This window comes from Bidens hawaiensis, unplaced genomic scaffold, assembly GCF_021521415.1.
Source record: "Bidens hawaiensis isolate Kalapana, Puna unplaced genomic scaffold, B.hawaiensis_p1.1 tig00060563_1, whole genome shotgun sequence".
NCBI lineage: Eukaryota > Viridiplantae > Streptophyta > Magnoliopsida > Asterales > Asteraceae > Bidens > Bidens hawaiensis.
The window spans coordinates 49650-59398 of NW_027500926.1; the positions used below are offsets into that span (position 1 = coordinate 49650).

General features: G+C 34.3%; 1 pseudogene; it reads left to right on the top strand.

Moving 5' to 3' along the window:
* Positions 1-6626: 6626 nt before the first annotated feature.
* Positions 6627-8839, top strand: LOC143603082 (uncharacterized protein At5g39865 pseudogene; annotated as a pseudogene).
* The last annotated feature ends 910 nt before the right edge of the window (positions 8840-9749 follow it).

Here is a 9749-nt window from a genome sequence, read left to right on the forward strand (position 1 = left end):
TGATTTCTCACCAACACGCAAGTGTTTGACGTTTTATTTTAACACATGTTCAGGTTTGCTGTAGCTACATTTGGAGCTTGTGGACACGTAGGACGTTTTTACTTTTGGACCTAGATTAAAATGTATCAAGACAAGTTATTGTTGTTCGAATATTCTGCCTTATAATATATTGATTTATGATGATTTATGTTATCTTGTTTACTTTGCGCGTGCGCGAATGAATGTATTTATTAAATATTGACACCCAATAGTGTCACGAGTAATGAAACAATATGTGGCGCCCCGATGTATAATCCGCCTTTGGTCGGGGTGTTACAGCCGCGGTACGCGACAGGTCCCAAGGAACCCATCGCGTACCGCGATGGGGTCCAATTTTGGCTATAAAAGGGGGGTGACGGGCATGAGCTCCATTCATCCCAAATACACCTCTCTTTACACACACATAGCATTGGAAAGCGTGCCCTATCACTGTAACAAGCCGACGTGCTGTTTTCTCGAAGTTCTTGCAAGAAACGAAGTCATAATCAAGTAGCAATCACATAAGCGAGTAGATCAAGATCCTGCCTTATCTTATTATCAATCTAAGTACCCGCATTAAGGTAGGAGTTATGTTTAAGTTATTTGAATTATAGCTTAAACTATCAATCGAGGCTATGGTCTTTAACCTTGATCATATTTTTCAAATCTTTCACAATCGTGTTTTCATAAAGTTACTTCATGATGAAGTAATGTTAAACAAAAGATATATTTTGACGGGCATGTAGTAACTGGAAGAGGGATATCACTAGTAGTAAGTTTCTTGTCTAAGGAAAAGTAATTCGTATAAATATCAATCAACCGAGGGACCTGTTTACTTACCTGGAGAAACTTACCAACATGATAGAACCTATTAGGCCAAAGCATGCTATATCAAACGTCACATAAAACTAAGTGTTTTCATTCACAATAAAAAATAAATGATTTCAAGGTTAAGCTTACAATCATAGCTTAACATCATTCAAAACATTCATACGAACCTATTTATTGTATAGGTTGAGTAACATTCACAATCAATCAGTCAGTCAAGGTTTACAACACCGACAGTACAGGTGAATACGTTAACCTTTTTGATCAGTCAAAAATATTTATACTCAATGAGACGAACGGGTGTTTGTCTTAACGAGTCAATCAATGTTTACATGGGGTCGTGTGATCTCTAAAACGTTATAATACAAAGTAGAGAATAAAAACAACTCAGACCGAATACACATGTGTCTGGATCCAAACATAACCGTTCAGCCTAATCATTCAAATGCTACGTGGCCGCGGGCTAATGGTCATAACTAGTCTCCCAGTAAGGGCTACGTGGCTCGGGAACAATTGTGTGTGTAGGGCAGTGGTACATAGACCAGAAGTAGAAATGTTTCTGCTGAGCTTGTAGAGAAAACTATATTTGTATTGTAATGTCATTCAAATGTTTTATTGAGTCATATGTGTTCACCAGCATATAGTTGAAGTATTTTCCAACCCATTGTAGGTAATTAAGATTAAATGATATTAGCAAGGATTGGAGTCTATATGAAGATAGAAGCGCATGACGAGATGGCTCCGTTTTTTATATAAAATCCTTGTATTATGAAACGTATATTTTGTAAACCGATACTTGAGTATTTAATTCCCAAGTAAATTTTCAATGTAAAGTAATATTATATTCAATTAAAAGTCTTCCACTAAAATTAATCCATAAACTCTGATATATTTACAAAACAGGTATCAACTTGTGGTCACACGCCTAGGCCCTAAGTCGGGGTGTGACACCTTAAGCTGTTAGGACACAAATTTTAACATGTCTTAAACAAGTCGACCTGTTTAAGACACGAAACATGTTAAGCTCAAACTCAATCCTGTTAAAACCTGTGTCGTGTCATCTTAAGTGTTAACATGTCTGTGTCATAAATTGGCATCCCTATATATTTTAACCAATTGACAGCGTCAATTTTAATATCCTTCACTGTTTTCGTCAATGAGCGAGAATATGGCACTTTCAAAAGTATTTTAATATCCAACTTGTTCTGACGAAACACCATAGTATTTCTCACTTGCAAAATCCCCAACATACTAGTAAGATCAAAGTAATCGAGGGCGAGAATAGGGCACTAGTCCTTGAGAAAAAAACATTCTTGAAGCTACCAAGAACTCGTACGTAAAAAACATGGAACCTACCTCCTCTTCCTCTTTGTCGCAAAAGGGTCAAACAAATAAGCCACCCCAACCCCACTCTAATTCAGATTAAAAAATAGCGGGATTTTGCTTTGTAACAGTCGGTACACATAATAGTTCAGTTTTGTCGGAACCTAACTCACCTATTTGAATTTAACATATTGATCTCTTTGGTTACAACCCAAAATGAGGTTTCTTAAAAAGCTTACCAAAACCGTCCAAGGGTTCACTGATCCACGCTCATTTGTCACCTTGCTTCGAATGGCTTATGCTTTCAAAAACAACAATAAGACGTTGCTGCTCACTATCTTCTTGGCCCCTTTCCAACTTCTTTTATGCCTATTGTTGAATAGGAAGTGACGAATAGGTACAACAAATCCTTTTATGATAAGGTCGACTGGTATACTCCAACCTCCCTCATGCGTGAGAGGATTTAATCGGGTGTGACGTACTACGTAGAAAGGGGTCACGCGCGTGACACCTATAGAACACGACCCCTCCCCTTTGTTAATCACGCATGATGTGAGGATAATCCTTTTTAAAAGGATCATCATTTGATAACCATATCATTGCTATTAACTAAATTCTCAATAGCGTAATAGGTGCATCTATCAACAAAAGGGTCATCTTTAGATAACCATCTCTTTGCTACTAAGAACAAATAACCACATGGTTCAACTGTTTGAGTTGCTTATAAGAAACTAATATCAAGAGAAAGGTCATTCATAATAACTGTTTTTTTTTCTTACAACGTTTGGACTACCTCTAATACTCGAGTAAGTCTTTCTAATACAGAATATCAGTCGTCCAAACTAATTTTGAAGCTCCAAGCCTGACTCGCCCAGAAACACTTTCATGGACATAATAACTACGAATAAATGATTCTTTAAATAGTTAAGCATTAATAGTCTTTTTAAAAATCGAATAAATTCAATCTTATAAATTACGCCTATGCTAAGAAGGTAACAAAAAGAGAGAAGAAAATGTATAATATGTACTTAAAAATAAACAGAATTATGATTTGTTTTTAATTACTTTATACTTCTAACTTCTAGATATAAGCAAATAATTAAAGAAATATTTGAAAAAATATGACGTATCCTTTTCTTAGAACCGTCGGAGGACTTTTAGTGACAACAAATCACAACCGCTCCTGGTCACGGCTACCCTTCAACTACTTGTGGCACCCACCACGACATTACAAACAAAACAAGCCTATCATATCATATGCAAATCTACGCCTTTCAATCACAAAATCATGGTCTTTTAAATATCCCTCGTTTCGGGTGAGTTTCTTTATCGTCAAATTGAATAAATAAAACTTTGATAAAATAGGAGAGGACAAAACATTTTAAAAATAATCTAAAAAAGTCATTTTAGTCCTATAGCCGGTTGAAACATGCACTAGATGAAAATGGAAGGTAACATGTGCAGTGGCGGACCCAGGATTTTTTGTCTACGGGGTCCCAACTTTTTCGGTTTACAAAATTTTCAGGTCGGTCGTTATTCGGGTCGGGTCGAGACGAGTAACATAATAAAACACGGAAATATGGTGTCATTGGAAACGAGTAAGTAGAAAGAATCTAGATTAGAAACTAGATAGAACATACATTTTTAATTCATTTTTATTCATACTCGAAAAACATAAACATAAGCTATATATATATATATATATATATATGGTCTTACATAAATAATCAAGACATAAAAAACTAACTCTTACACAAATAAATTATTAATTATAATATACATACATAAGATAATTAATAAAAGAATATGTAAAACCCATGTTGTTATTATATATGTTGGATGGTGATAATGACTATATGAGAGAAACTAAAAAAAACACAAATACCCCAACTAAATAACTAATATTGACTATGATATAAAAAAACAACAAAAACTAAGTATGGAGAGGCTTGAACTTGCAACATCTCAAAGAAAAACAAGGGAATTTCCACTAGACCAGTTTAGCCTTAATAGTATGGGTTCCAAGTATTAATTTTTATGGGGTCCTTACAAAATTTAGTATACCGTCTCTAAGTATTTTTTAAAAAACATTGGTGTCCCGGGACCCCGATGGGACCTATGTAGGTCCGCCCCTGAACATGTGAATCAGGGTTTGTTGATAAGAGAGTTTCACAATAAATGAAATGTTATAATCTACTTGAAAGCTATTTAAGTTTGGTGATATCTATGACCCGCTTATATTGCTTACTATAAAATTGTTTCTTAATTATAAATAATACTTTTTTTAAAAAAATCAGATATTAATTTTTAGTATATCTATATTTTATAGGATTTTCATATCAAATATTTGGTAAAATTAATTTTTAATTTAATGAGATTTTATAAACCGTTTAAGGGTTATCTGGGTTTGGTAAGACTCATACCCGTGAATTCTGGTCAAGTGCATGAGAAACATCCATTTACAAATAAATCAATGTATCTGGTGGAGTGGTGGCTTGAGAGGAGGTTGAGAGCAATCAGAGAAAAAAGGTATTTTTGTCATTTTTATTTCATTCATACGGTTTTATTTTCTATCAAGCATTATAAAGTAATAATTCATTTCATTTCCTCAAACTAACAAACAAGACAAATGAATTACAATGATCTATTTTATTTCCCCTTCTATTCAATATCTCAAAGGAAAAAAAGCACTCAACACTCTTTCCATTGCATCAAATGACTACTTTATAAGCTATTATTTTATAATAAATTTACATATATAAAAAATATATAATTTTTTTTTGATAGTTATGGCCTTCAAGAGGAGCGACCTAGGATGAGCTATGAATTAATGAAAAAAAGGAAAAACGTTGTTATTCGTTACTAAATTAGGTATTGGGGTGACTCTTTAGCCATAAATTGTGGTGTAAAGATGGACTAAGATATAAAAATTAAAATTTGACTTAGTTTTAACTAATTGAGTCAAGCCAATCCACGTAAACTCGAACTTGTTCGTTTCTAAACTGAGTCGAGCTTAGTCAACTAATTACCAACCGAGTCGATTTGGAGTAAGCTCTTGAGTTTTTTTCAAGCACAATTTAGAGCTATTTGAAATGAAAAGCCTTAACGGGTAGGCAAAACAAAGGGTAGAAATCAAATGGCTATTTCACAATCCTAGTCTTCCTAATCAATGAATAAACAAACATATAACTTGTCTTGGTTGCGATGACATCATTTCTTCTTCTAAGGTTCTGAAAGACGAAGTCATGCGTGGGGTGTTGGATGGTCAAACTTAAAACGTGTAGAGGGAAACTTGTGAAATTAAACTTACTTAAAAAAAGAAAATAACTCAATTCTCCAATGACCACAACCACCGTCCACTCGTAAACAACCACCGTGGACAACCATATGTATGACCATTATCCAACTTCACGTCATCATGCACAACCCTGTCTTCCTTAAAATTGTGCATCACCAACAAGAATGTTCCACCATGTGTCATTGCTATCTTTCCTTAAGTTTCATTTGCAAACGTCTATTTTTTGTTTGTTTGCCAACAACTAAAGTTTAGTTTCTAACGTCTTGATTACCAAACCAATTTTAAATAATTATTGTCATTTTTATGTAAATTACAACAATCTAGAAAAAATATGTGCAACTATTTTATATCTATGCCTTGTGGTGTTGTCGATTTGATGAGTATCATGGTGTGCGTTTTCGCGTTGCTGCCTTTAAGAAGACATATTCTTCAAAATACATTATCATTCCATCTTTTTTTTCATCCTGAATAAATTTAAATAAGAGATACATGTTATGCACGTATTAAGTTTAATATGTACAACATAATGTATAAATATTAAAAAATCAACCTTTTAATTTAGACTATCCGCAGAACAAGAGTAAATGGCCGGCTCCACGTCAACAATGTCCGTCTAACAAACGAATTCTTTCACGATTTATCTCTCATCTTCTCTTGTAAACCGACCCACCTTTCTGACGAGCGTATCTTTTTGCATTCACAACCCCTACCCTCTCTACTCGTCTCACAAGCAAACCATAAGTTATTAATTACTTATTAATGAACCTTGTTTTTTTCAAATTAAAAGTCAAATAACACCAATTCATAATGATGTAATCAGGAGTTCATACTTGATAGTCATACCCTTTCTAATCGACCCGTTTAGCGGGGTAGGAAAGAGTCATTCATGGAATAATTCCCGCTTCACACACACACACACGGTGTTTCTGCGTATCTGTATTTTTCTTATAAAAAAAACAATATCTTTTATATACATTTTTATACAATAATATTTTTAAGTTGATATGTCCCCCACGACTTGAAGGCCAAAGCCGGTGTGCTATTATTATTATTATTATTATTATTATTATTATTATTATTGTTGTTGTTATTATTATTATTATCTATCCCCACTCATTCTTTCACACCCAATTTCTCTCTCGTAACTTCACATTCATATTCATTTTCATATTCTCCATTTGTAATTTCATTTTTCATTTCCTCAATCAAATCATTGAATTCATTTACTCGATAAACCCAATTAATTACCACTTTTTATCTTTTCGATACAGATCCATACAGATTGATCAGAATCTTTTCGTTTTGAGTGGTTTTTTCCACAATTTTATTAATTTAATTGATTTTATTTTCATTGATATACAACAAGTAACTGCATCTGGGTTTATCTTCTTTTCAAATCTTGTTACTGGGTTTGTGTCTAAATGGGTTGTGCATCATCAAAACAACACCGACCAGTCTGCCGGAACTGCAGAGCACCAATAACACGAAGCTATTCAATGCACGTGCACCACCCACCTCAATCCGATGACGATAGCTACCATGTGGTTGCCCTCAAGTCCTCCACACTCGGGTACCTTCAGCTTGATCCATCTAAGTCCGACGAGGTTTGTTGTGTCAAGAATCCAGACATCGTTCAGGTTTGCCCACAACCTGTTCGACAAAATGCCACAGAGAATAATAATAATAAAGATGAGAAAGATATTAATGAATTCGCAGTTGGGATAATTGACGCGAAGACTTGGTCGAAAATGATCGAAGAGAAGATCCCGAAATTCGTCCCGAGAACACCCGTCACAACCCCGCCGGGTGAACCCGAGACGATTAATGCGTGGGAGTTAATGGAGGGTTTAGATGATGCAAGCCCGTTGAGACCGAAACCCGCAACGAATCATATTCGTAGCTTCTCGTTTCATGTGAATCCGAGCTCGTTCATCGAGAACAACAGCTCGGATTCCATTTTCAGTTCAAATGACACGTCAGTGGTATCTGAATCAAACTCCGAGGTGATTACCAAGGAGTTTAGAAAATCATTGGATTTAGAGCCGTCTGAGGCCGGCTCAGACGGCTACGATGATGTTTCATCGGATATAACGAATGCAAAGAAGTCTTTACATAACGGTAAAAACAATAGTCCTCCACGTGTCAAGGAAAAACTGGTTTTGTACTTTACAAGTTTAAGGGGAGTTAGAAAGACATACGAGGATTGTTGTCATGTGAGACATCTTTTAAAGGCCACGGGAGTGCGTGTCGACGAGCGTGATGTGTCGATGCATTCCGGTTTTAAAGAGGAGTTGAAAGAGTTGTTAGGCGGGTTTATTGGTGGATTGCCGAAGGTGTTTATCGGGAATAAATGTGTCGGTGGCGCTATGGAAATTCGGCGGTTGCATGAAGATGGGGAACTCGAGAAGGCGGTGGAAGGTTGTGAAATGGTGGGCGGTGATGGTGGTAGTTGTGGAGGAGGTGGTGGTTGTGAGGCGTGTGGTGATATAAGATTTGTACCGTGTGAGACGTGTTCTGGTAGCTGTAAGATTTACTATGAAGATGAGTGTGACGATACAGACTACGAAGAAGAAGAAAAAGAAGAAGGTGATTACGGGTTTCAAAGATGCCCTGACTGCAACGAAAACGGACTGATAAGGTGTCCGATTTGTTGCGATTAATTTTTACGGGCTTTCTTTTATTGTATAGGCGAGTTTTCTTACTTTCTTGAGAAAATTATATTTTTTTAACCATTGATTGATTTTGAGTAATGTGTTCAAAATGTTCTCAAGTGGCTTGTTATTTTGCCTTTCCAATTTTGGAGTTGTGAGTTGTATGGTTTTTATACCTTGTTAAACATGTTAAAAACCTTTTTAACATGTGTAAATAAGGAATATAGTTTATAAATTTACAAGGAGCATTACACCTTATACATGTATGTAATTGATTGATTTTGTTATATTTTAGATGAGGCATCAAAGGTGTTATTTGTGGGCTTCTATGTCTCCATAAGATTGGTCTTGACCTTTCAAGGCATTCAATTATTGCATTAACTTATAGTAGATTATGACACTATACAAATATCTATGATGCCTAGACAAAACAAAAAGAAAATATAGATCCACTATGAAGAGTACAAGTAAAATGTGTTTTTGTGTATTGATTTCACGCATTTGCTTGACCATTCAAGTAGCTATGATTTAATTTTATGAAGCATTGTCCATTTCTCTCAAGGTGTGATCTTGTGTCACAAATGTACAATCTCGGCAACCCTAAGATGCTTATGTTAAATTTCCTTAGCTCAAAACTAATCGGGCTTATCAAGAGATCCAATCAAACCAATTCAATAGTGGATACGAATTTTTACAGATAATAGACATCCTTGACAGTGCTAAAAATTGAACACGTGTAATAAAATTCTAAAGCCAACTCGTCTATTATCATACACTACAGGTGATGGTTTACGCGCCTTTCATTTTTTTCTTGACATGAAATATGTAATCATCAAATATAATTGAAATTATCTTATGTTAATATGTTTTTGAATCCATACCTACTAATCTTGACATGGGAGCAATGATAACATGATATTACTAGCTGCCAACCAAAGAAAGAGAAGTTGTTGGTCACAATAACTTAAGGCAAATAATTTAATAGGTTGAAAATTATAATTTAATAAGATTGTTTTGAATGTAATAATTAGAATATGCTGAAAAACGGGCACTTCAATTATAAAATGAAAAGATGAAAACTTTGAATAGGTGGGCACAGGCTGTGATTCATTTGTTTTATGAAAAAGAAAACAAAAAAGGGAGCTTCAAAAGGTCAAAATTAAATTCCGTTTTTGGTGGATTAGTTGGGTATTTCACTATTTTGTGTAATGAATATCAAATAATAATAATAATAATTAAATAATCTTCTCTATTAATAATAAATGGATTCTTTTAGTAAAAGAATAAATATTAAAAACTTTATCTATTAAAGGTAATGATATTGCATTTTAAGTGCGGGTTTATCATTAATATTTTTAAACTTGTCTCAAAAAGATTTTTTTAAGCCAACATATTAAAAGGAAAAGGAATTAAAAGGAAAAGGAAGCAACTTACAAGTAGAAAGATCTCAACAAACATAAGGGAGAAAAAAATCTAAGACAACACAAAACAGTATAAATATATAAATATACTAGTTTGAGGCCCGTGTATTACACGGGTAATTGTTGAAAATTTTAAACTTTAACCATTAAAGGAAATACATTCAACAACATCATCATATATTATTAATAAAATTACAATTTACATTAATA